Here is a 25,510-nt window from a genome sequence, read left to right as displayed (position 1 = left end):
TGCAAAATGACAGCAAGCAACCATTAGGGCCAGGCTTCAACCAGGCTTGGCGTGTGATCGATTAATACAAATGCCCCTTTATTCCTCGCGCCTTAAAGGCCATGCAGAGAATGTGAGAGTTGAGCATTTTTTCCCCCCAAAGTGCCTTTCAATCCACTCATAAATCTACAAAAAAGGCACAGTAAGAACAATATGTGGCTGGAAAGGAGTTCATACTGAGTAAAAAAGTGTGAAATGTAAAAGGTGGCTTTTACACCGTGGGAGGTCGTTTTCAGAGGAGGCAGATAACTTGGACAAAATGATATTATACGTCTTCAGATACATGATTAATCTGGTTCTCTGTTGATAACAGATGTACAGTATATTATCCTGCCTCTTGCCAGAAATGAATCCAAATATTGATTCTGAAAACGTCTGCTTGCACATCGCTAATATGTTTCTAAACACAGATGACATACAAATTTTATTGCCTCTTGGAATGTCCTTTGAGCCAGACTCTATGCCAGGCCAAAACCAATATCTCATCTCTTACAAGCTCCCTCTGACATTCTGCTGCATGCAGGCTACGAGCTGGGGTTTTGTTTTCCCATTTATCTCTCTGGTGGCATTTACAGTACACGTGCAAATGAGTGGCCAAACGAGGAGAACACAGATAATTAATATCCAGCTCTATAGGGCAGCTGCTAATGATATATTTGCTGCTTTGTCTGGTTTTTGAGGGGGTGGACATGGAAAAGTATCACAGGTAAAAGGTTGAGGAATCGCTGAGAGCTTGTCCAGAAATTCAGGGCCTCATGAGCTAATGTCAGGATGAGAAGCTAACTAGCTTTAGGTGTGTGCTAGCTAGGTTTCCTGCTAAGTGTGACTTCAGAGAGAGGCTAACAAGTGGCAGTGAGCAAAGCCAAAAAACAAACCACAGACATATTCGAGTTAGCACTTCAAACCACCACACTTGAAACTAATACGCAGACACAAAGAGGTCAGACTCCAAGAGATGTCCATCTTGCTCTAATAAAGCTAACGCTACATTAAACAGGTGTTCGCTAACATGTTAGCCACAACAAAGTGTTATGCTAAAAGCTCATTGTGGTGATGTTGATTTTGAGTTTGTCTAACTGTCCAACACTGAAAAACTGCTTAATTTAGCTCTAACTTTATAATTAACTAAATAAACTAACTCTCCCACATAAATTAATTTGTCTGTGTTGGAGTTGTTCTCTACTAGCTAGCTACAATTTGAAAAACGTTTTAAGCTAATTAACAAACAATGGATCATTGACACAGCAGAAAAAGAACAGGTATAAATAAAAAAAATATTTATATAATTTGTTATTAGAATTTGAATGTATTCTTATTTCAGATTTTTTTTTCATCAAACTATTATTATTCATGTTTTAATGTAGTTTACTATACTTTCAGATCAATTTCAGGTCAGATCAGAGTAATCAGAGTATATCTGTCCTGTGGTACCGCTACCTTTACTCAAATAAAGGATCTGAGTACTTCTTCCACCACGTCTTCGTAACTTGGTTTCAGAACTTCAGACATATGCAGAATCTTTCCCTGTTCTCAAATTGCAAATATAAACAAATGATTGTTCATATAAAACTGAGATAAAATTTCCATATTTACTTTACCACATACATTTGTTTCTCACTCCAAGCTATTACGTTAAGCTAATTAGCATTCTTTAGCAGCTGTTAACTGTCGTTGTAAAATTGGGTGTGAGTTAGTTTAGTATTCTAAGGAGGCAATCAAGGATCCACCTATAACGGTATAGTACACAGCCTGTAAAACCTGTAATGTTGATTAAATGTAAAGCAGCAGTAACAGGTGGCCAAAAATGTATTATCAAGACTAGTAGAGAATCTGGGCGAGGAGATTTGAATGAGAAACCCTCATGAATCACCATTGACATGCCTTTACGCAAGGCTCTTAACCCCCAACGGTTCAGTTGGAGCCGTTCTGTGGCCCACAGTGGGAAGTTGTGGTTGTCCTCCACCTCCCTGGAGTGACTGTGTTAAACTCTAGGAGTACGAAGGCGGTGCTGAAAAAGAGCATGTACTTCATGCTCAGTCAACTTGCTCTCTAAATAAATAAAAATGTCTGTTGCCAAGATGTAACTTGGAGAATATTAACACGAGTCTTTGGCTGCAGCGTCATAGGGACTGGCTCCGTTCCATCAATATTTTGACTCAATAGTTCCAAGATCCATCGCCCCGTGCCGCCCACCTTCCTCTCACAGCATGGTGGTGCTCAAACAAACTCAAAGAGGTGGCTTTTATTGGTGTTTGATATTCAAATCGATGGCATTGGCAAGGAGTGAAATGTATTCCGAGTCAGTGGGTGATGGAGGTGGAGAGAGACTTTCAAACTCAAGGGAGAAAAAGCCATCGAAAAGAATATGCATCAGGCAGATCCCATTCCTTGTTTAATTTTGAGAGGTTTCATTTTTTTTTTTAATGTCAACTCTTTAATAATAAATCAGAAAAATGAGAGGGGTGAGGTTTTAGTTTGAAACTTCAGCCCCTTCAAAGACATCATTAACAGATCCATTCCATTAATGATTCTCTTGTTGCTCAGTTAATTTGAATTAAAAAGACATTAAGGGGGGAAAATGCAATTCAGTTCTGATTGCATACATTTTCAGACTGAAGCAATACAAGAGGTTAAGAAAATATACTACTTTTATTGTCAATATGTTTTTCCACTGGTCACCTGCAGTCCAACCTGTAGATGTAATCTGGCCTGTTAGCAGAGTGTGATGCCAGAAGTTGATACAGTGACAATTAAAAGACTTTAAACAGAGTAATTACAAACCCAATCCTAAATGAGAATGTAGTGATTATAAACTGAATTACATTGTTAAGTCTCATGGTAACTATGTTCTTCTATTGATTCTCTATTGATCTGAGAACAGTGGGTGGAACTAAGCCATACTGCTTTTTCATTGATGATACTGAAGTACTATCCACATCCATTGCTTTAGCTGAACTACTTTGACCATTAAGATGGGTTAACAGGGTGTGAACGAGCAATAAATCAATTCGCATTGTTTTGATTGTTACATGGGGCTTGGTATCAGAGTTCAGCATTGGGAAATTCTCCAATAATGCCTGCAATTTGCTATTGATCTGCTTGCCCTGAGGTAAACATTACAGCCTCTTGATGACTGGTCGTCATAAGCTTCCTGAAATGTGTGAATTCACCATTGCGAGTGCCATAAGTCAAGAACAAAATATACCACCAATCACATGTTGCATGCCATCAATACCTACGGCTGCTTCTGACTCCAGAGAGTGTACACACGCATGAATATGAACGCATCAATCAATAGCATCATAATAGTCCTTCTCTCTGCAGGAGGTTTATATCGCTGCCAGTGTGTGGCACAACCCCCATATAATCAGCCTCGACAGCTGCTGAAATAGATATCCCAACGAGAGGCTGCCAACTCTCTGAAGGAGATTTAACTTTCAATAAAAGCTTCTATGAGGTGTGGGTAGTCTGGGACTACAGATGAATGTGCTCCACCCTGTCAACATTCCCCTTTCAAGAGAAGCAGGCAGCTTGAAGCTAAAAAGGTGGCCCTAGATATGTCATGAAACAATTTATTCCTGAGTGAGAACACACAATAGTCTTTATATTCTCACGCAGAGTGCATTTCAAACAAATCTATCCATCTTTTCCTGGACTGAGCCAGAGGCCAGAATCAATACCTCAACCCCTCAATGCTGGAGCCAATTTCTCCTAAAGATTTTCAAGTCAGACTTAAAAGGCCTTTTGTTATTGCACCTGTAACAAAAGTAAACTTTAAGCATTAAAAGCTGTGTTGGTGTGTGTATATGTGTGTACCAAACTTTCACACACACACACACACACATGTGAAAGTTTGGTACTGTAGTGGAGAGCTACACACACTCTGCTCTCTGAATGCCGCTGAAGGAACGAGGAAAGGATTGTGAGAGAGGAAACAGAACGTAGAAAAAGCAGGTGTGTGGTGAGGCCTTAAAGGAAAACTTAAGTGTTTTTGAACATGTTCAGAATTCATCTCCGTGGTGAGGCTGTTATTGACTTTCCTCAGTTCTGTTTTGCAGCATTTTTGTTTGTTTGAAGGATTAAATTTCTGAAGTTCTTTCACCTTGTAGATTCCACCTTGGTTAATTTTGGGGTCTTTATCACTCAGAGTTTCAAGAAAAAGATGTTTATTCAGCATCAAATTCAGGGACGCTGATCTGATGCCAGCAGTTGTTGCTGGTCCTTGACTTTGTCACATTTCTTTCTTTCCTTTTTAAAGCAATAGTTCTACATTTTGGGAAATACAATTATTTACTTTACTGTAGTCTTGTCATCACTGTCAGGTTGCTAGGCAACATGCGGAGACTCCAGGTCATCACTCATCTATCTCTCAGCAAGAAAGTGATAAGCGTGTTATCGAAATGTTGAAGTATTCTTTTGAGCTCATTTTCTGTGGCTTTTGCTTTTGTTCGATGGGACATAAAGCAGAAAAAGAAAGCTGGAAAGTTTCTAACATCTGGAATTTGCAGGTACAGAGCACTTGTATGATAATTACTGTCTACTATGTAATTATTGGTAATTTTGTACTCAGTAATTTTGAGAGAGTTATATATGCCGTGTTACAAAGCAAGCAAAGGAACAACAGTACCATTAGTGTGGTGTGTACTGTAGCTCGCATGGCATCAGATAAGAATATCCTCCCAGGGAGGAAACTGAGCCCTTCTCCAGCATCACCCCTGCTTCAATCCCAGTGGCACATATCATTGCTGCAAGACCTCCTTAGCCCCTCTGCCAATTCTGCAATTACCAGCCTTCCAACCTGCTCTGTCTGGCTAGGAAATCGCAGGTCTGCTCTTTGGCCCAATCTGCCTCAACTCTTGTTTTAACAAACATCTTGTCTGCTGGCGTCCCCGCAGACTGAAACCACAAGGCAATCTTGGGTAATTTAAAACCAATGTCGACTATCTCCCTCCACCACCGCCAGTTTAGAGCTCCAGAATCCTGCAGCTAAGCCCCTTAGGGACTGATAGGCCTTTTCACTCTGGCCTTATTTCACTTATCTATTGGCAGCTCCTGCCAAGCCCTATCTCTGCACTGAATTGCATGTATATATACTATCTGTTTGGGGACTTTCAACTGTGGGATGAGATTTAGACAATCAATCTCAATATCATTATCAATCACGTCTTGCTGTTCACCACATTGATTCAAGGGGAAATAAAGAAGTTGGAGTGGAGATTTCCACTGATAATCTGCCCAGCTAAGCCATGCACTTGTCAGCAACGTTTTGCAAAACAAAACCGACAAATCAGATCTGGTGTGACGGAACAGAATCAGGGCAAAAAGAGAGCATTGCATTTGTGAGTTCAGATGGTAAAATATGTTTGATGATGTGTGAAGCTATGCATGTTTTGGTTTAAAAATATTGTGCACAAATTCATTATTCAAAAGACCCTTTGGCACTATGTGTAGCTCAGAACCACCTCATTATAAAAACCTCTTTGTCTTTCCAGGGCATTTTTTTTCACTTGTCAACCAAATATCAACTTGATGAATGTGCTTTACATCAGGAGTACAACATAGTTCCTGATCAAATCCACCCTTGTGCACGGTTAGATATACATCGAAGATGACAGGCAGCCTTCTCCTTAGATATGCTAAATTTTGACAGATGATTTTCAAGCTACGTGTGCCAGAACAGGGCTTGACGTTCTCTTCCACTGCGCCTGTCAAGAACTTCCAGTAAATGACTTCAAATCCATCTCCATTCTGTACAACCTGTCAGGCACCAATTAAGATGAATATGGAATCTAACTCAGACACATGGAAGATCCTTATTGTCATTTTTCTCTAAGCAATAAAAATGAGGACTTCGGGTCTGACTGCACAGAAGTATCCTGCGGTGATAACACCAAAAATATGCTAATTTTTCTCTTAGTGGAAGTCCATTTTGAATCACTGCTTGCCAGAACCTTTCAAGGAGGTTAAGGTTAAAGAACATAGTTCATTAACATTAAAAAGAGAGGAGAAACGCCAAATGTTGAAGATGAAATTTAGTCAACCACCTGCTGTGCTCGGTGTTTAGTTTGCAGAGAATTGGCTGAGGCGCGTTCTGACTCCGACTTGACATCAATGAGGCTGGTTAACAATGGCTTCTCCTCCTATTGTTCCTAGCATCCTCATTCTTGTCTCTACCCACAGAGCTACAGTCTGTCTGTCTCAGTGCCTCTGCCCTCCAGAGAGAGAGAGAAAAATAAGGCTGTTTCCTGTTCAGCTTAATGCCTGTTGATACACTGACTGGCAGAGCGAAATAGGCTTGTTTGGCTTCTCATTTTCCTGTGTTCAGCATGCCCCCTGAAATGATATGGTGACTGAGCATAAAAGGTGCTCCATTAAAATCACTATTTATTTGTTGTGCAAGTTAAAACTGCACCGAGGAGAAGACGCATTTTGATCAGTGAGCTGAGGAAAAACGCGAAGACTTTGATTTTGGGATATTCCTAAACAGAAAACAAAGAAACGTCCCGCTGTGTGTGAATGCACTGGTATTGTTGATGTGGGTCCTGTGCTGCAGAATCAGCACCTGAAGATGCTTTAAAGTGGAATTAACCCTCTGCATTGATTCACAACACAGTAGTAGCTCAATACTACGACTGGAAATTAAAACTTCCTCCAGTGTGGTTTCACATTTGATCCAGGTGTGATGCGCCACCGGCCTGAGATTCAATCAATGGAAGACAGTATGAGAGAGGAGAAAACTCTGTGGAAAACAGATCCACACCTGGACAGGGAGGCCTCTGGAAGAGAAAAAGGAGTAAGAGCCCAGCCTGTGCTCAATGCTAAACTCCCCCCCGGCTCACTCCAATAGAAAACAAAATTCCCATCTCACAGTGGATGACCCTTCAGACTGAAACCCTTCAATCCTCCCAAAACCTGCTAAGTCAACAAACCTTTGAATTCTCCCCACAGAGTCTAACAAAGAAGGGATGAAATGGTAATGTCAGTATCAGTAGCTTTCTCGCCCGTTCGCTCCGAGTTTCCCAGAGTCTAATTTGTCAAACATGCAAGTAACAATGCCAGAAATTAGCCCAAAGGGAGGTTTCCTCCAGAGGAGAGAATGATTATGTTTGATCATGGAATAAACAAGAACATTAACATGCTTTGTTGGTTCTCCAGAACTGGAACAAATGCTTGTTTTTATGTGTGGAGGAGGGAATAATTCAAGGTTGAATGTCAAAGAATTAGGAAATCACTAAAGCTAATTAGAAAATGTAGAAGAATAGAAGAAAGGTTGAATCAATCCCTGTTGAGAAGCAGAGAAAATCTAGGCCACAAGGAAAATCTTGCGCATTCAGGCAGAATTATCAGCTTGATGAAATATCATTACTTTGCTTTTGTGTCATGGCATATCGTCAATCACATACGCAGCGTGATTAATCCCCCGCCAAGCACTGCCATGTTGAAAGTCTGACCAACACGTGGACGGGCAGGGCACAGGTGGAGGGTTGATCCCGGCGTGGGTGAAAGGTTACCATGTGGATCTGAACGTTGTGGCTGAGGAGATTTCAATCCCAGTTTTCAAAGTGCTGTCTTAGGGTCTTCACCTGCACACTTCAAACACATTCAGACCCTTTGTTTCTCTGTGGAAGCCCCATAAATCAGCTACCTGAAAGAAAAACCCCATAGCCAGACTTAATCCTCCTGGGTCAGGGGGAGCCAGTGTGGAAGGCGTGAGGCATTCAAGACCCCGTTTCAAATTTACAGCGTGTGCCGAGCTCTTGTTGTGCTTGGCAACAGGAGTCTGCCGACTGGTCAGTGTGAATCTCAAAACAAGTGGGAGGAATCTTGTCTCAGTCTAACTACAGCCTCACTTCTTACAGAAATTTTAAGACAGTGTAGATAATTACAATCAATAAAGATCACCAACAGCACTTACCACGACATTTCTCTCCTCACCAAAGCATCTAATGATATCATCCACATAATTTTGTCCCTCTAGCCTGAAGCCATTTCTAAAACTGACATTAAGGTTCATTTCCTCTGTTTGAAGATGCTGCCCAGTCTGTTTCTAATTAGGGATGCACCGATCCATTTGTTAGTACAGTCAGACAAGCCAAAAGTTATAGGTGCCGTCTTGAAGATTAGTGGTTTATGTTACACTTGTTTCCTGCCAGGTGCCATTCATCTTTTGTTACTGTATTTGCTTTTATTCCATAGAAGGGTGTAATTTCCACTTGAAAATCCTATTTTCGCCCCCCTCATTATCGTTTAAGGTTGAATTTCTTTGCCTACTGAAGTCTTCAGACCTTTGCTTTCTATCTGTCCTGCCAACATGGTCCATGTGAGAGGAGATGCCTAAAATGTTTATGCAAATATCTCTCTCTTGCCCATCCATTCAATGAATAATGGAAAAGTAATGTCATGAACAGCAAGTCTGCCATTTTTGGAGGATATTACCAATTGTACACCATCACCTGTACACCGTCACCACCCACCAAGCTAGGTTGTCACAACCCGCTGAACGAACACAAAATACCACACATTGAATAAGAATCAAAGGTAGGCAAACATTAGGTGTTTGATCTTGCCAGATACGGTATATTAATTATACAAAATTAGCCGCCATTTTGTTAGCATTCAGACAGCAAAACATTAGCTAGCTTACTTTTGTCCAGATGATTGTTTTGCTGGCATTTGGCGTATAGATTTCCACCTGTTTGTTAAGATTTAAAAATTTTGAGGTGCTGGTGAGTATATGCGCTAACGCAAACACCTGACAGGTGTCAGCATCAGTTACTGTGTAATGAGTGGCAAGCTGTCAATGTCTCCTGATTCTTAAGGGTCAAGATCAAGAACTACGTTGAATGTTAGACTTCAACACCTCCTTGTGGCCTCTGTCCACAGCTTTTCTTTACAACATGCGGGCATTTTTCTTTCATGTGCACTTTATACATTTCTGAGGATGAATGATTGACAGATGACAAATGACCGGTGACAGATAACAAAAGCAACCAGAACTATGTGCTATGTACCAAAAGTGGCAGCGCTGCCCCAAGAATGCTCCAAAATTCCCATTTGCTGTATGAATCTAAGCTTAGGTTAGCATAAAGACTGGAAACAGGGGCAAACAGCTAGCCTAGCTTGGGTCAAACGTAACAAAGTTCACTTACCAATTCTCCTAAAGCTCAGTAATTAACACATTATATCTCATGGAGAAACCAAAGTCTGAAAAACATGTGCTGGAGTATTTCTTGGCAAGGTGCAGCCATTTCTTGAAGTCTCAGCAGGTTGCCTGGCAACCACACGGTGGTTTTTGTACAGATTAAATAAACAAGATATCACGTGTTAATCAGTAAGCTTTAGAGGTGCTAATAGGCAGATTTTGTTACCTTCTGATAGAGCCAGGCTGGCTGTTCGCCCTGTTTCCACTCTTCAAAATAATCTGAGCTAGCTGGCTGCTGGCTCCAGTTTCATATTTATACAGACATAAGAGAGGCATCAATCTTTTCATATAACTCTGGACAAGAAAGCAAACAAGCTTATTCCCCAAAATTGTTTCACTATTACTCTGATGATGCAGAAATACTTACAGTTGGTGATTAACAGAAGGGACCACAATAGAAAACTGTTTCGTCCACGAGCCATAAACTGCTTTCACCCGACACATAAACCAAATTTGTAAAGCAAATAGTTTGTGGATATAAGTAACAGTTGCATTTCACTGCTAGTTCACACTGATTTTCCAGCCCGCTAATTTATATTTTAAAAATAAATATCTTCTCTTTACGACTCGGTGCAGCTAACCCACTTTTAATATGATAATGCATGTACAGGTCACCTCTATGCAGCTTCTGACAGAATACCGAGAGACAAGTTCGACTTTTCAGCTGGTTTGTTATCAATTTAGACAGTCAAGTGGTATGAATAAGTCAAGGAAACCAAGGAATTCCCCAGCTCTCATTAATATTATTAATTTTTAAATCCAATTATTGTATGACGGCTCGTGACCTATTTTCTGATTTAAGTGTCCTATCAAGACCCGACACATCATGGAGAGCAGAGCAATCTTTTATGGTTTTAGATGGCTATCAAGCTCCTGCAGGGTACTCCTTCGGGAGACTTTGGTCCTCCGATCTTGGTCGCCTTCTGTCGAGTCCCCCTTCAGGAGAATATTACGATCCAGCTACTGTACCATGCAGGCGAATGATCGCAGGCATTACACACAAACTTCTGAGGCACAGCACCTCTCTGATCTCTTGTTACGCTGCAGGTTTCTTCATTAACACTGTGAAAATGTCCATAGAAAGTCATAGTGCAAGCACATTTTGGCTGGACTGAAGAAGGACTTTACAATGGACGAAGGCCGAGTCCAGTGAAGAGAGCAAATGTGTAGATTGAAGCAAAATAATCTGATTGGTTCAGTGAAATAATGAAGAGCCTGAAAAATGGCAGCAGTAATTAAGTGAAATAAAAATCAATATGGATATTTTATGTTATGCCCACTATGTTAGCTTAAAGGCGAAGTTGAGTCAATTAATCAATTAATCCATTATGAGAAAAGTGCCATCTCTACAGTATTGCTATTATTTACTATTTATATCATGCCTGTGGGTCTTGGGCTTTTGGAAAACAGTTTTTAGAGCATTTTTTTTCCTCTTTTGTTGCAGATCATGACAGTAACTGTCAGTTGTAGCCCCATTTCATATTGCACCACACATCTGCATCTGTAAAAGACATTAACCTCTATCGTCAACAGGAATAAACCTGTGTTTCCTGAAGAGGAATGTGACAAAATCAGAAACACTATGATTTAAATACAATTTCACATCTCAAATATTTGATAAAAAGGTGAAATTAGTCCAATTCACTAGGATTCACTAAGATTTCTTTTTTTAAATGTCAAGCATCTTAAACGCGTGATGCCTTGAGTACTATAATCAATAAAACCACTTCGCTTCAGGTCGTAGTCTTGGCTCATAGAAACACTTAACAGGGCAGCGCTGGAGCACTGAAAAGTATAAAAGCAGCATGCTGTACAGTACATACCCTGAAATAGTCTAATCATGTAATTAAGTGCTAATTCACGGAGGAATTTTAAAACCAGTAACAGAAGCTTAAACCTTATTCGAAAAAGTAACAGTCAAGCAACACAAGAAGCTTAAAAATAGACATAATGTGTGTTTTCGTCCTCTGGGCTCGGTCAGCACACATGCTCCTGCATTTTGAATGATCTCCCGTTTATCTAAAGTTTTCTCAGTTAGATCAGAAAATAAAGAACTTCATCAAGTGTGCGTGTGATAAAAGCAGCGTCTGCCTCCTAAGTGCAAGTCAATAGATTTGTGACATTTATACTCGCTGGATTTAATATGGCGTAGTGAACACAGTTCCTGGCCAACACATCGTGAACACTGGCTCTGTGAATAAATACACTGTAGGACTCAGTATCCATAATTATATACTGCTGTATACGCTGCATATAGTCGAGTAGCCAGCTTTAATACATCTCTGCAGTCAAAGCAACTACAGCCCTTAATTAAAGTAGCAAAATAAAAGATGTGTTAGTCATCAGTCACTTTATAGTGTCTCAGCTTGAAATGTCACTTGTATAATTTAGTGAATGTTATTTTCCAAAACAGGAACTGACAGTCTGCAGCAGCAACCAAGAGCACTAAGAAATATGCTAAAATAGTTTGACTGAAAAGTTTTTCATTTGCTGTATCTGGAGGCGAGCCAATCACAAAAACAGTGACATCCGTCAATCCGTCGATCTGATCCCTCATCATCTGAACGACCACAAAGGTCATGATACTCACAATACTCTTGGATTTGACGAAAACGTCTCATCCAGTCAAGCGTCACTTTGAGCTGTCTGCGCTTGACCATCCCACAGGCCTTTCGGCCTATATTGGTTTGACCAGAGGAGTTAAATCAATCATAAAACAAGGGGAGCTGCCAAAGCCTTCTTTCACACCCCAACAATGCAGCACTCACTGCCATGTTTAGGCTATTTTGACATGCTTTCAGAAATGTCACAGATATCAGGGACAGCATGCAAATGCTGCAGGGCCCGTGTCTGCCATGAATATGACCACGAGAAGATCCAAAGAGAACAGACATGAGCTGTTAAAAGATAAGAGAGGATAAAAATGTTTAATGACACTTGGACCAAAGGAACTATTAAAATGTCTTGATGACTCATTTATGGCAAAAGCAATAACAACCAAAAAAAAAAAAAAGTTTCATTTTCTATGAAATTACCTACTTCTTTATAAAGCCAGGTTCAGTTAAGTTTACATCAAATGCTGCTAATCCAGAATAGTGAAAGAAATGATCCCTTTGATGGAATTTCACCACAGCGCAGATCAACAAATTGAACTAAACCACAAAACACACAGATGTACCTCCAGGCAGTGTGAGATTAGCGAGAGAGCAGGAGAAAAAAAAAGAAAGAGAGGGAGAAAGACAGGGGCTGGGGGTGCGGAGGGGGGTTGCTCGATCTCACTGAAAGCTGCTAGCTTCAGGGCTACTGGAGAATCGACCAGAACCACGGGACATCATCCTCAATGCTAATACCAAGAAGCACAAAGCAGGCCTTAACTGAAGCTCATGTATAGATGAACACAGACAGATAGACTGACAGGCAGGTGAGAAATTAAAGGAAAACCCTTAATAATCATAAACACACAGAGCACCAGTGGTCACAGACTTGTTTTAAAATGGTGTCAATCATGCTACGGCCTTCACAGTCACTAGATCTGAACCCAGCTAAACACCTGTGGACCAGCAGATTCCAAATATATTCTGGAAGGATGAAGAGTTCCAGAGATCCATGCAAAGGAGCGGTGAAGCTGTGCTGGAGGCTCGTGGTAGACAAACGATTATCCATCTCATGTATCAACCATTGCATCCTATTTTCTGACAGTATTTCCGGAATTGTCAAAGACTCTTCTCACCATCTGGACCAAAAAACACTCCTTATGCTGCATGATAAACAAAAGAGTCTTTCCAAGTTGTGCCTCCTTTTTTTTTGCTCCAAACAAAGACGGCAGCCAGAAATGACAAGAAAATGTAAGTATTAGTTACATTCGAGTGTGTTGAGGTTTATTTCCAGTATTTCGTATTGTCCAGCTACCTGGATTAGGAGGCAGTCTGAGTTTAGGAAACAGGTTGTCTTTTTGTGCCACATGCAGATTTTTCATTCATACTGATGCAAATTCTAGAAACACTGTCAGAACAGCTGTAAGTGCTGTTAAACGACCTTCTGTTTTTTCAGAGACCACCGAGTAATTATTTTTCAGGAAATCTGTTGCTTAATTATGTGACTGGAATGTAATGATAATACACGAGAGGCGCAAACTGGCCTCGGTCCAACACCTTACTAACACACTTCACGTTGATTTTCCCTTTAATTTGTCACCCATGCAGATCAGCAATTATCTGTTCCTTTGCTTTTATTGGATTCGATGTGATTTGGAAGTCGTCCACGTCAGTTTACCTTCCTCACAGGCCGGTACAGTCAGTCTCACACAGAAAAAACAAAGCAGTAGGAAGGTACAGATGGTACTTTCCCTGTCCCCCTCATAGGTACATTGTAGTCGTGGGAATCATCAGATGGCCGGAGTAAAGACAGATAAGAAAGATGGTCTTACATTCATATATTTCTGTATCCAGAGCTGTGACGAAATGATATTTTAACAATGATTCTGACTCTTCAGATGGAGACTGGAAGAACAGCAGGAAGTTATTTCCCACTTGTGACTGCAGAAACTTTTTTAGCTAACCTTGTGGAGCCCACTCCCATATGGCAAGACGAATCTGAGAAAGTACATGGTGTGATTACACAAAATATGGTCAGCTAAATTCACAGTGGATATTAACTCCAACATCCAGATGTTTAAATGAAAAACCAACAAGGAGTTTTACACCAGGACCATCTGTAGTGCTGACCTGACACTGCAGGTGGGGAAAAGCTGCTGGCTTTGAAAGCGTCTGAATTTCCATCTCCAGCAATTAAAACTGCAGTTATTCCAAATACAAACATGGATTCTGTGAAGCACAAACATTGGAAACTTTTAACTAACACTCTGGCACTCGGGATAAACCATATGCATGCACAAACAAACAATGCACAAAACACAAACTTATCCAACAGATTGAGAGTTGGCAAACTTCCCAAAGCTTCTGCTCGACAAATCTGAATATGATGATAACTGGCGACTGGGAAGCATTTGCTTCTTGAAAGGAAAATGTGAACATTCAGCTGTATTTCCAAAAAAGATACAAGCATAAATGTATTATCCATCTTGTGCATAAAATTAACAAGCTGTGCCTCATTCTGACATTCACAAGCATTCATTTTCTAATGATTAAGGTGAGAAGTTGCGATGTAAGCGGTAAATTTAGCGCTGGATCATTTTTTGTGGCTTGTGCCTCCGGCTTCGGCTCTTAATGAATTAGATGTGTGAAACTTTTCAAGAGGCGTCTTCCATTTCACACACACACTTCATTAACCTGTAGTTCATTCATTATTGCTGTGGGTGTGGAGGAAAGTAGCAGCCCCAGATATAATTGTGTTATTGGGGTTGTAGGGCTGTAGCTAATTACTGGCTGAGAACACAACACAGGCACTTAGACATCAGTCTGATGGAACAAACCACAATGGCTTTTGACAAGCGCTGTCCTCCCTGGAGTTTCAGGAGAAGACATGATAGCACAGCGATTCATGACTCATAACAGAATCACATCATCTCCATAGCATGGAAGATGACACAGGGACACTGAAATAAGTCGACAAGTTAACTACAGCTCAAGTGAAAGACCAAATCTGACAGCAACCAGCTAAAACAGGGGGGTTGTTTTACAAGAAGTCAAAATTTGGAATTCATTTGATCACCGCGTTCAAGAAATCCTCAGCAATTTGTTGTGGTGGCACGGCTGCTGGAACACAGTGGTTATGCTAACATGCGTGGAGTAAGCTGGCTATGTGCCTGAGAGCTGTTAAGGTCTTATTTGAGTTAAGCTGTTTGCACAAGCCTTTGATACACTGAGACTGGGTCTCGTTTTTGACAGAAGATTGATGTAAACCTGTAACGTCCTGTCCACAAATACAAAGTCAAGTCAAGCCAGTTTTATTGATATAACCTACAACAAGTTGGCTGCTAACTTCAAATAAAGAAAAACTTAATATCTCACAAACAAAATAACATTGAAATGGAAAAAGAATGGGAAAAACCTCAAGTTGAGCAATGGAAGAGGAGACAGCAACAGAATATTATGAATTAACTAAATTAAAATATTACATAAATAAAAGTAAAATATGATACATAGTACTTTATACTCCGTATAATGTTAACATGTTGATGTTTAGCAGATATAATGTTTACCATGTTCACCAGTTTAGCAGTACATGTCATTAGTTGTGCACATATGCCACTAAAGCTTGTCCAATCAAAGTATTGGAAACTTTGACCTGATGTTCTGATGATTTTGATCAGATAGAAAATTAAAGGGTCATCAATGGGAACATGAACGCTGTACCACATTTCACAGTAATCTATCCAACAGTTGTTGAGACATTTCACTTAAAATCACAAACACTGACCTCCTGATCCTCACAGTCAGTAGAATTCGTCCTCTAGGGACCATGAATGTATGTACAATATTTTAAGGCACTCCATACAACAGCTGGTGAGATATTTCAGTTCAGACCAAAGTGGTGGACCAACTGACCAACACCCAACATTTCCACTCATAGAGCCACACCACTACCTTAGATAATAATGTCATCTGCAGCCACTTTCTCTAACAGTATTTAGAACCAGATCTTAACAAACATATTCAAAGCTATGAAGTTAAATAATGTTGAGCCAAACAAGATTACACAAGTAACTAGGTTGTCTGAAAATATAGTCTCTGACAGCACAAATGGAGAATGCAAGGCATTCAAAAGGCCATGTCCTCAAGATTCCCATTCAAATTCATAATCAATGTTCAGTAACTTCAAGTTCAATGAAGGTAGCGAGCAAAAGACCAGCTGGTACGTCATGGTACGAATGCAGCTGCATTTTGTCTAAATTGTGCTTAAGAGTCTTTAAATTAGTCTTAGTTCTTTTCAGCCTATTCATGTAAAAACTAAAGTAAATGACCTGACATGAAGAGCACTTATCCCACAAGTCAGAGGGAGCTAAAACATTGTCTCCTGGCCTCCCTTATCTTCTGGCCAACACAATGTCTGACTCATTGCAGCTCTGAAAACTCCACATTTGGAGCTCATGAAAAGGACGAGACATCCACAGCAGCATATTTCCTCACAATCAAAGCTTTACAAAGGAAGAAAAGGAGAGCGCAGACGCTGGAGAGTTATCCTCATGAATATCTGGCAGGGTTTTTTTCTTTCTTTATCCTCCTGTCGACAGCTTGTCTGATTCTTATAAAACCCATCCTTCACTCATGTCTGTCTTTCATTGAATTGGCTGGAGATATCTTCTCCACTCATTGACCTTGAGAAACAAACTAAGAGAGTTTTCAGCTCTTCACAAATTTCAAGAGTGAGGCATTCAACTTTAGGCAAATCTTCATTTTTTTACTTTCAACATTAAGCACAAAATAAACGGAAAAATCATGAAAAAGGAAGATGTACAAACTGTATGTGTCTTTCTCTGAAAACCCCGACGCAAAGCTCACCAGAAAGATTCTGGTGTTGAGAAGCCAGGCTAGACTCTGAGGCTGACTAGTTTATTTTCTCTCTGCCATTTTTATCTCTCTGTTCACATGCTGTTCAGTGTCCATTTATCCGTGGTGAGGGCTTCTCCTTGGCAGGAACGATCACTTTCAACAACAGTCCCCGCGAATCAGAGCGACGTGTCACATCGTTCCAGTGACAACTAACGACTACCAATGTATCTGGGCAAGCTGCCAGTGTGCTGGCCTAGGAACAGCTGGGGGGAGCTAGACAGGAGATGGTGGAGGTGGGGGCCGTATGCTCCAAGGAGACAGAGGTTTAGCTCACATGTGGCAGCACTAAAACCTCACATCACATCTCCTCAGTCAACAAAGTCCCTAACATATCATGTGCCGAGAGATTGAATCAATCTGCTTTGAGAGGCTGACTGTATGTCTGCAGGACAGGAGTCTGAGAGAGTGGGGGGCAGCAGAGACATGGGGGTCATCTGATTCATCCAACAGTCAAGCCCTCTTTCCCTCTACACCCAGCGCTCATTGGTATTCCCAAGGTCAGGCGGGTCACCAAAACTTTACTTTGCATGTATGTTTTTTGGCACTAAAATCCAGAGTAAAACACACTATCCCCATAAATAAACACTAATTGGTGGCTAATTTTCTTAGTTCTTGCCTGGTTGATTCATTGCCTCTGGGCTAGTATGAATTATTCATACAAGAGTGGCAAAACAGCTTTATGTAGAGACCTACAAGGCACTGCATTCATTATGCTATCATGCCGAGTAATTCCAGGCACTGACGGCTGGTATTAGAATAATATGCATATTGGGTATTCTTTTTTTCACCCGGGGCAATGGCAGGCGGTAATAGTGCTTCTGTTGGCAGGGACTGAGAGGGATGCAGCACCCCTCATGGCTGACAAAACCCCCTTGTTTTGACAGAGGATTGAGCGAGGAGGGGAACGAGTCTTTCGGCTCTGCCCTCGTGGAGAGAGGATTAAGCTGTGTGGCTGTGCTGCCGGGTGGCGCAGGGAGTTGGTAGGCTATGTTATCATGTCAATTCTCCCTCCCGTAGCACCGTGGCTCCGCACTGCCCCTGTGACTCCAAAAGAAGCACCTGGCCTGGCCACGGGGAGCTCATCAGGCTCGGTGTTCCCCCTTGGGAGCAGGGCTGCATCGCACCTTCTGCAGAATCCCAAGTCTGGCTCACTGGAGAAGAAGGACAATTCAAAGACATATATGCTGTGAGGCTACAGGTTCTGTTTGTGTTCCGGAATAAAGCTTTCCGTCCCCGCTCTAGATCCCCATGATTTTTCTGCATTCAAGTTTACGGCGACAGCGGCAGAGTGGGGCGATGAGTCGGACGGGAGATGGTGAAACAGAAATGTCAGTTCAGAGCAGGGTGAGGCTCTTAAATGGCAGCAGGCGCCTGGCAGAGGTATCCGTCTTCCCAAGTGTTCCCTGTCTCCGCAGATCTGTCTCTGCGCCGGAGATACCTTGCCTCCGGAGGCAAACGCCATGTCCTCAGGCTATGGTAACATTAGCGTGAGGAGAAACACATGCAGGAAACACTGGTGGGCCACAGCTGGTTTTCTCTGCCCTGTTGACTTCACAGGCAGGAGAAGGAGCTTCACATTAAGAGTTTTTTTAGTCTAAAAATCAATTAACTTGACCTGAAATCACCAAATCAATGCTATTGAGCACCTAAAGCCATTTAAAAGTAAACAGCACACTTCTTAGCGTGTTGCATTATACAAGCACCGTTTGTACGTCTGCAGCAAAGTGGCAGATTCTTAAAATTACAAACCAATTTCACTATCTCATTAACCAAAGTTAGTTTTACGAGTGAAAAGAACACCTGCTGACAGAATAGCAGTCTCCAAAAATTGCTGATTGAGTTGACAAGCTGTATTACTGTACAAGCCCCCCCCCACCCCACCCCCTCAGTGAAAGCAGTATGCAGCAAGTAGAAAAATATAGGATTACTGCTGCCTGTTTGTCATGCCTGGTATCATTTAAGAGACCTCCGGTCAATTTGTCATTGTTTTGCTGGCACCTAAAATCCCTTGTTCGGTCAAGACATCATAACAATAAGATGTGATGTGTCTTAGAGAACATGCAAGTTTGGAGAAATTACTGTATTTCAAGTGTTTTCCTCATTATTCTGAGTATCAGAGTGTGTGCTGCCATATATTAGGGGGCATTAACATCATGCATGTCCACTGGGGTGGAATTCAGCCTGTCTCCGGACCCAAAGTGGGAGACATTCTACATGATATTCATTTCAAGAAATTAGACAAGCCACAGCTCGGGGTCAGGTGATTGGCCTCTGCCTTGCAACAAATGTGCTGTCAGGCTGTTATCAAACTAGAGACAACGTGTGTCCACAACAGTCCTCTAAGTATTTTTGAGTCAAGAACACAAATGAGGAAGGACGACATTTCACAGCTAAGACATTTTTCCTGGAAAATCATGCCTGTAAGACAGCTGCTGTTGACTTTCTCCTATGAGAGCTAATAGTGTAGATATATTAAACATTTAAGCAAATCTCAACATATTCCCAAGTAAATTGAAAAGATGTTTAAAAAACTTATTAACGGGCAAAGGATAATATCCCTCCTGGAATTAGGGATTGACAGAATTGGAGCAACTCAGGCGAAACATTAATTAAGCGCAGGGTTTGAACGTTCAACCACTGCAGCCAGCGGATTGTCTGGCATACAGTCCAACATCATCGCAAGAGGCCTTGATGCAGGCCTAATGCACACATCGAAAATGTCAATGCATATCTTCATGATGATTACATATTGCGCACATTTTAAGAAACATCAGCGATGCAAGACCAAACTATTCAGACAGCTCAATCTTTATTCTCTGAGGGCAAATCTTACAAGCCATGACAGACAGTCACACACTGGTAGAGTACAACAGTAATGAAAAATTGTGATGGAATCTAGATAAGAGTGATATCATAAATCCAGAGGCAGAAACCAAAGGTGAATTTTCAGAGTAAATGTCAACTCCTCCCACAGGAGGATAAGCCTCTATGCCTCGCCACTGTCACTGCTCCAGCGTGTGTGCTAGTGTATTAGTATGAGATAAGGTGTGCACATCCGAGGGCGTCCTATTTCATTTCTGAAAATAGTACCCTTTTACAAGTGTGCTAGATGAACTTCCACCTCACCAAGCTACTTATAACAATTAGAATGAAATTTCAAAAATTGTCTTCTTCCACAATTCCAGATAATAGTCCAATGAGCACACAAAACAGTGTGACCCCCTCCGCTGACCCTCTTTGTCGCAGGGAAATTGCCTCTAATGACATGCTGTAGCACTGACACATTAAAAAGATTTCTCTTACAGCTCTGCCAATTGACACGTCTTCAGAAAAATTCTCCACATGCAATAAATATGGTAACCCACTGTACCAGAGTGGAGCAAAAATCCATTTTTGCCCACAGCAATAATCTTGCATCACTCACTCTAAATCATGCTGTAGTACCTTGATGCAATATGACAACTACACAGGATTTTGAATAGACTTTGGAGGATGAAATAACCTAATTTTTACAGGATGGAGTTGGGGGGGGGGGGCAGTGTGTTTAAGAAATTTGCACTGCTGGGGTTGCAGCAGTACACTTGGGCATAGGAAATTAAGAGTCGTCAAAGTAAAACACATAATTATCTTGGAGAAAAGGAATGTGCATGAATGCATTAACAAAAATTAATAAGACTAATCCTAATCTACCTCTTTTTGAGTCAGGTGCTCCTGGAAAAAAGGTGGACAATCTTTGGGGATTTCTTCAATTAAAAGTGTGACACTAAAGCTCAGACCTGGTTATTATAAGTCGGGCCCCATCTTCGTTTCATCTTCGAGCCAAAATCACATATTTTTCTGTTGTCAGTGCCGAGGCAGGCACTAATTACAACTCATACATAATCTTTTATGTAAATGTTTTTGCCTTCTTTGATCTCCCCATGTAGTTGACGAGAGCCAGATCACAGACTTGGGCTAGATCTGTCACTTGAGTCAGAGGGAGAGAAGCGAAGTGGAAGGAAATCTGATTTGTTGTGGTGTTTGTCGGCCCATGAGCACAGAGGATATTTGATCAGGTCATTTCATGTTGGGCTCTAAAACAACGCTGTCAAACCACCCAGATCTTTCATCCTGATCTTATGGGACAAACAAGCTTAGCCTCAGATGTGAACCAGTGAAGATAGAGGATAGACAGGGATTTGAACACCTTTTAGTCTCAGGATTAATCTTTCTTAAGCTGCAACACACTCGCTTCTTCACACAGTTCTTTAACTTAATGGAATACTGGCTATATGTTAGAGACAGTTATTTTTCATAATGAACTTTTAAATGGCTTATATAATTCTAAATCTCAATGACAGATAATGATTGGTGCTGGAAATAAATGGGGCGAGCAGCGGCCATCAGTATCAGTATGAGACCGGCTGAGCAATACAACTCATACTGTACCTCATTAGCTATTACTCAAACATAACACTGGAGTAGGCCCTGTGGAGTGGTCATTTCTGAGGCTTAATCACTGCCAGGGGCATGACAGATAGAGGCCAAGTGTATGTTACTCCTCCTACCGACATAGAAAGGTCAGCTCTGACACCCCGGAAGGAGCCCTGAAGCTCTGGTGGACATAAGGAAGCCAAACTGGTTTACTGTGAGGCTGAAGCGTCGGACAGCCAGCCCAGGGCAAGGCAGGAAGAACTACAGACGACCTCTGGCACTGCCATGTGGTCCGAGCTTAAAGGGTTGCTTAACCGAAGCCACAAAAACAACAACATATTGTTAACTCACTTACTTACCCCTCGTGGTGTCTAAGTGTGCAGACTTGATATTTGGGTTTGAGATATCTTTGAAATTATCAAAACAGTCCCAGGGAAAACTGTTGACAGCAAAATCTATGGATTGGCCTTGACATCCATCCATCCCATTAATTAAAACCAACAATTCCTGCACGGCTAGTGAGAAAGAATGCTTTTTATAAAGTGGTACAAGTCGCAATTATTAGTGCTTAAGGTAATGCTAATCATAAATGCTAAAACATATTGTAACAGTAGCACAGGTATGCAGGCGAGTAGTCCTCTACGATTGAATGGAGGCTGGAATTCAACTTTAAAATTACTGTAATTCTCCATGTTTGTTATGACATTTTTCAACACTCAAATCAAATTCCTGTCAAAGTTATGTCCCGGCTGCCTGTCATGTTTCACTCAGAAATATGTCACGGTACGAAAGGTAGATACTCTCAAAATGCCATTTCAACTGGACTTTAAATAACATTCATTTTACCACTAAAACAGAGTCAAGTGGTGAAACCCTTGAGTGCATATTGCAGGAATTTAATTTTTTGTTCATAATAGAGGGAATGAGCAAATTTTTTTCTTTGAAAAATGGTCTCACTTTAAGGTCTATTAGCTTTTGTTCCAAGAACAACTCACTTGGTTATGTTACTTTAACACATGTTGATCTGTGATACAAGCCCAAGAAGAAAAGGAGCCAAGGTTCATTCCAGCCAAACCTAGCTCTTTGAAAGTGAGAGCAGAAGAGAAAGACTTGACAAGGTAGAATGAAAAGGACGAGATTGAAAAGGAAAACTCTGCTCGGTAGAAAACGTGGTTTCTGGGGCTATCTTTGGTCCGCCAGCAGGGAGCTTTGCATTTGCAGGATTTTGATAAGAAGAGTGTAGGTGTTCTCTCCTTCTGTGTGTTCTACAAATGAACATGACGGGCTTAATTCACTGGTGTGAGGGCCGGACCCGCTGTCCTCTCCTTTCGTCCTGCCAGTCTGGTTGCTGCCTCTCTCATTCCCTCACGCCATGGTGTCACCAATTAGCCAGGGCCCAAGTTTCATTACGGCATCAGCGCTGCTGCCTGCCGCCTTCTGTCACATCCTGATAATAAGCTTGAGATGGGTCCGCTACCTGACACACAGGGACACGCAGGAAAACACAGCACATACACAGCTCACGGACATAAGACACCAACACTGGCTGTGCACGACGACACACTTCCAAGTGCACACTTGTGGAAAGTGTCCACTGTCAGAGACGCACACACTATAAACACAGTCCATGTGTTTATGTGCACAAACGCCTACACACACACATGCTTGGACACAGTAGATCTGTCAACGCCTGAGCGTCTTTTGTTCAGATAATTATAGAAAGGAAGGCTGAATGATGAAATGCAGAATGAAAGGAAGAGGGGAAAAACTGGAGGAATATTTAGAGTGTTGATCTCAAACCAAAGTCATGGCAGCGATGGCATTGTTACGCATAAAACAATGACATAAAATATGACACCAGACAAGCATACAACAGAAACAAGCTATCTGAAAACTCCAGGAGCTGATCAGCAGCAGTGTTTGTGCACTACATTTACAGGCATCATTCGAAAATCTTCTATACTAGTGCCAAACGATAACTGAGTTTTGGTACCAGCATCAAAATGATGTGCACAAGCTTTTTTTTTTTTGACCTTGGAAACGGCAGTTGAGTAAACAATGTTAGCATGGACAAGAAGTCCTCGTGAAAAAAAAAATGGAAATTTCAACATCTACAATTCAATGACAACTGAGCAAACTCTGCAGACGAAGACCGTATGATATGATCAAATGCACACAAACAGCTAAATGAACATCGCTGTGAGACTTTTCTCATCTAGCAAAATGCTGATTTAAATCAGGGAGGATATGATCAAAGAATAAGTAACAAGGTAATGAATTTGACCTGAAACTAGATGTCACCTCGGCACCTGGTTTTCAAAGCTCGGTGCAGCAAACACATTTCTGTGTGTGCCAAAAAAGTATTGAGGTTCGATACCCAGCCTTAATTATGTTCAAACTTTTCTCAGTATTTCTGAGTCCAGTCACACAGCAGCTTAGTGTACACTGAAATAGGCTCCCTCTGTACATTTCTGTCATTCCGGCCACGACAGTGCTATTCTGACAGTTCGGAGAAAGCACAGCTGGGGTGATGCCAGGGTGAGGTTTTCCCCAGGGAAAGGAGCCTGGTGGGTTGAAGGGGGTAGATTTTCAGACACACAGGTGCTGTTGAATATTAGTCTCACGGCAAGACGTCTGGGCTCATGGGAGTGAATTATTCATCCTCTGAAACCAGGCTGTGTGCCTCTGCCTCACCAGGCTACTGCAAGCTTGATCTGCAATGTTTGATGCTACTGCAACTTCCCGGCCACTAAATAAGGCAGGGCTGCTCCAAAGATGAGCCACACTGGTCTGTCCAAGGGAGGCATGGGTGCTGTGTCAAAATCCAACAATTTCAATACTTAATTCTGCTCATGTTCATAGTTCAGTTAAGTTATCTCTACCACTTGCTGAAAAGAAACCATCTGCAGCAGCATTCTGTCCATTAATGCCACTAATGTATTACAAGGCTAATCAAAAAGAAAAACAGTGCCAGTATTGTGCCATTCTTGACTGTAGACATTACATTAATAAATGTTTTAGTGAAGTCATGAGGCTGAGATGGACACAAATGTGTTGAATGTAAGATCTGGCATTGAAATTAGTCACTTGTGATGCAGCATGTGAAACATACTAAGAAAACAGTGCCTGCTGTCAAAGGGAACACATGCTAATTGTTAAATTCCTTGTATTATACACCTAAGTAGCAAAATAATAAAAAACATGAGAAACTTTGATTTTGTTCAAAGGTCAGCTTTCTTTAATGTGCGGATAATGAGGAAATCTGACACAAAACGTCAAGACCTCACACTCACCTGCTCTAGAAAAACCTAGCGAGCTAGCATAAAACGTGTATATTATGTCTACTGTAGAAATGTCAAGTTATTAATTAATACTGAGGTTGGTGGGCTAATATTACATTACATTAGGCTAAGTATCCAAAGACTCTCTTGTTTATCTCAGTTTCTGTCGGTTTCTTTTGATGCATTAGCTAACAACACAGCTGGTAGCTAACAGGATTTCCTTCCCTAATTCGTAAGAAAGAACATTAATTCTGACAATTTACACAATTTGCAGAAAGAAATGACAAACTAAAGATAAAGATACACTGGCCAACACCATGATAAGCAATAGAAAATAAACAAAGGAATTTTTAAAGTTATTGGTTTTGTCTTGCTTTGTGTCTTTTGATGAATGTTAGCTAGCAACACACTAACCGACAGCTAGCATGCTTTCCTTGCATTGCAATTCTAAACAGTTACACAATTTTTAGGAATTGCAAATTAAAATTAGGAGTATAGTTATCAATGTCACGACAAGCAACAAAAAATAAAGCAGACAAAGAAATATTTTGATTTAAAGTAGTTAAATGCTCTTGTTTGTCTTGATTTCTGTCTGTTTCTTTTGATGAATGTGAGCTAGCAACATGCTAACAAACAGCTAGTACGCGTTCCTTCCTGAATACATAACAATTCTACACAGTTACACAATTTGTAGAAGAAAATGATGGACTAAATTTAGTATACAGTCGTCAATGTCATGATAAGCAATAGAAAATTAAGCAGAAAATGAAATGTCTAGGTTTAGTAGTTAAAGGCCCCTTTGTTTTTCTCACCTTGTTCTTTTTCTTTTAATGTATTTTAGCCAGCATTATGCTATCTGAGAGCTAGTAAATACAACTAAGTTTAACCATATAGAGAATTTGTAGGAAGGAGTACAGCAGCCAGCAGTATGAGAAGCAGAATATAATAAGATGAAGTCATATTTAGATTTGGTTTAACAATGTGGTGAAAAAACAAGGTTTTGGTGTGAATACACTCGTTCGGATTTTTCTTCTTGTCTCTTGTCTCTTTTTATAAACGTCTCT

At 41.0% G+C, this 25,510-nt stretch overlaps 1 protein-coding gene across 7 annotated transcripts in view; it reads right to left on the bottom strand.

Annotated features, from left to right (window-relative positions):
• Nucleotides 1-25,510, bottom strand: part of LOC143328808 (receptor-type tyrosine-protein phosphatase mu) — a 150,221-nt gene that overhangs the window by 114,155 nt on the left and 10,556 nt on the right. The window lies entirely within an intron of this gene.

The sequence above is a fragment of the Chaetodon auriga genome, chromosome 12 (assembly GCF_051107435.1).
Source record: "Chaetodon auriga isolate fChaAug3 chromosome 12, fChaAug3.hap1, whole genome shotgun sequence".
Lineage (NCBI taxonomy): Eukaryota > Metazoa > Chordata > Actinopteri > Chaetodontiformes > Chaetodontidae > Chaetodon > Chaetodon auriga.
This window is presented reverse-complemented; position numbering and strand designations above follow the sequence as displayed.